Source organism: Pygoscelis adeliae, unplaced genomic scaffold, assembly GCF_000699105.1.
Source record: "Pygoscelis adeliae isolate BGI_AS28 unplaced genomic scaffold, ASM69910v1 Scaffold467, whole genome shotgun sequence".
Taxonomy (NCBI): Eukaryota; Metazoa; Chordata; class Aves; order Sphenisciformes; family Spheniscidae; genus Pygoscelis; species Pygoscelis adeliae.
The window spans coordinates 1,215,944-1,218,995 of record NW_008825253.1 but is presented as its reverse complement, the minus strand read 5'-3'; the positions used below and the strand labels follow the sequence as shown (position 1 = coordinate 1,218,995).

Below are 3,052 nucleotides of genomic sequence, written 5' to 3'. Positions count from 1 at the left end.
CCCTACATTAAAAATGAGAACAAAGCTCCTTCTTCCAAGAAGATATATGGCAGATGGTCTTGCTGGTCTTGTTTCCGATTTCTCTGCTGATGGGACAGCATTTAATTAGTAATTATGCTTATTAATTCCAAGAAAGCAGCCATGATATAGCTGCTCTCTGCTGAGATTTTGTTAAGCTTAGAACAACACAGTAAGCTGGGTTCCTCCCTTCAGCAGGTCCCCATGGGCAGCCCCCAAAGCATCAACATAGCTTGAAAAGCAAATTTTCAGAACACTGTATCATGTGTTGGCCTCTGCTTGGAGGGATATTTGGATAGAATTGGGTCACATTTTCAAGCTTTTAATTGCCTTTACAGGGAGAAGGAATACGTTCAAGGACCCAGACCTTCTTTGGAGAAAGCATTTCCAGTACTTCTGTGCTGTGGACAAGACATGAACTTCCCAGCTGCTGGGGAGTGAGAGGAAACCTTTCCCTTCTCCATGCACAAGACCTATACTACTACACCGAGCAGTTTGCAGTCTGTCCTACAGACGGCAGCGTGAAAGGAATTAGGTGCAAACATGAAGGCTGGATCCAGGTGACAACATTGCCTTGGCCACTCATGCTACATTTAAAAATTCAAACAAAAGAAAGAAAGAAGGCAAAAAGAAGAAGCAGCAGCAAGCAAAAAAAGCTCACAGGGCACCTGACATAAACAGGATCATTTGCTGTGGGAAGGGGAACCAGTTTCCTGTGAAAAGGATTCTAGCCAAGAGAAATCTTAGTCTATTGCATGTCAAAAGATTTGAGCTGGAAAACATTTCTGTTCTTTTCTTCCAGTATGTTTTGTCATCTTGCGCTCTGGGAACATCTTGAATAGCTGTTAATAATTTATATCTTACAGTGGCATATTAAATCACTTGGCTGTCGGAATGGCTTTGAAACACAGGGTCCCTGGGCCTGCCCTGGATAATGAAGGGAACTCCTGAATCTTCCAGGTATCAATAGGTTTTGCTTTTATTTTTTGCAACAATGTGATATGCAGCCTGTTAGGACATGACGCATCTGTGAACACTTGAAAGCAGGCTTAGGCTGACAAAAAACCCAGCCTGATGAAAATACTCTCCAAAATCTGTCTGGTCCTTGGAAACATTGACCAGTTGGGATAACAACCATAAAACTGCTCGCTGAAGTAATCCTCGCATTGGATCAGGAAGAATTTACTTTTTTGTGTGTGTGTGCGTGCAGTGTTTCCGTGTTGGAGACGATTATAATTTACTAGTCACATTTAGGGCCTGGGACTCAGCCCAGCCTGCCGCTAAGTTTGCAACCTCAGCCCTGTCCCATCATGGCCCTAACTGACCCACGTTCAAAACTGCCTGGGTGACACTGAATGGGCTGTGATAAGATGCCACTAATAAAAGCTCTTTTGAAACCTTCAGAGAAAAATGCTACTTAATAGCAAATTGTTGCTGCCCTTATTTTCAAAAAATGTATTTTCCATACCAAGGACTTTCACTCTGAATAGCTCAGCAGGGATTTTCCTGTAGACTTATTGTACTGTAAAAATGCAAAATTTGCATAGCTCATCATGCAGAGAAAGCCGCAAGCAGAGGAAAGAGAAAGAAAGGTACAGGCTGGGGGTAACGTAAGGAAGGGAACAGATAGGACAGTTAGACAAAAGATGCATGAAAAAGGAGAGAAACAGAAATGAAGTGCAAAGGGAAAGCAAAGGGTGTCAGTCCAGTGAATTCAGCAGTGCAAAACGATCATCGACTGCTCCTCTTTAACTGGAGGGCCAATTATATTATCATATTTGCAAAAGGGAAGATGAAGGATTTCTTATCTCTGCTGGGACTGAATGTCCTTTTTCAACACTACCTCTGTGGAAGGGAACCTTTACTGGGCATGTGCTGCCAGCTGCGGCACAGGGCTGGCGGGCAGCCGCTTGCAGCCGATGCCTGATGCATCTTTCAAATGCAGGCTCTCTATCGGGGACAACCACTTGATCTTTCTGAAGAGTGCAAGACCCCGTACGAAAAATGACCATTGACTTTCTGTGGATTTAGAGCAAACTCTCATAAAGCAAAGTGCCTTCTGCAGAAGTTTGTGTGGCGCAAATGGCACCTCTCGGCAGTCAGGGAGTCATTACTCAACGCCCACAGGGTGGGTGGGTGGGTGTTATCTGCCGCGCACACCTCGATGCGGTTCAGGCATCGCTCACCTCAACACCCAAGGAGCCGATTAGCCTGGATGACACTGGGCGGGCTGCAGTGCACATGGCTTTTTCTTCCTTTTTATTTTCTAAATCAAAATGACATTGAAGGCGGAGGATCAGTCGCAGTGCAAGGACGAGAGTGCCCTCTATTGTCACCGTGCTCGCCAGCACCTTCCCGCCTTCCTCCAAGGGCTCTGGAGAGATGCCTCTCGCCTCGCAGCCTCTCCTTTCATTTCTTTTCCTTGTTGCACAGTGATGGCAACCCCCCAAAATTTCATGTAGTTCAAGCATAAGCTGTCTTTATCTCTCCAAGTGAAAATTAAACAGGGGATGCCCCAGCAGCTGGATTTCACGAGCACCTTGATCCATGACGAGGCCAGAGTCACGCAAATTGTCTTAAGAACAAACATTGGGGTGTAAGAACGGAGTGAGGTGCACAAGTGTATTCCAACTGAATGGCTTAGAACTAGCAGATGCCACAGGCCCCGCACGGGGCCCCGGGGCCTCCTCAGGGCCTTCCTTGCCCACCGCCCGAGGGGCTCCCTAGGCCTCGGGGCAAGCACAGAGGGGCACGCAGCGCCTCCCCCTCGCCTCCACCGCCTGTGGGGCAGGAACCGGGCTGAAGTCCTGCCAGGATCCTCTTGTGTTTCCGAAACAAACAGGAAAAAGTGTTGCTGCGCACACGCGGCGGTTGGAAAAGAGAAGTTCCTCAGCACAAAGGGGAGCCAGAATGCAACGTAGAGACCTCTCCCCAGCTTCTCGCCAGCACAGTCGCACATGCGAATTACAAGCGTTACCACATGCACCAAGGCCTGTGTCGGGAAATCCCCCCGCCCCAGTTCCCGAGGGCGACT

General features: G+C 47.7%; 1 protein-coding gene across 1 annotated transcript in view; it reads left to right on the top strand.

Moving 5' to 3' along the window:
• The window catches only part of TEKT4 (tektin 4), a 32,571-nt gene that overhangs the window by 15,832 nt on the left and 13,687 nt on the right, over window positions 1-3,052 (top strand). The gene's annotated exons all lie outside the window — the stretch shown is intronic.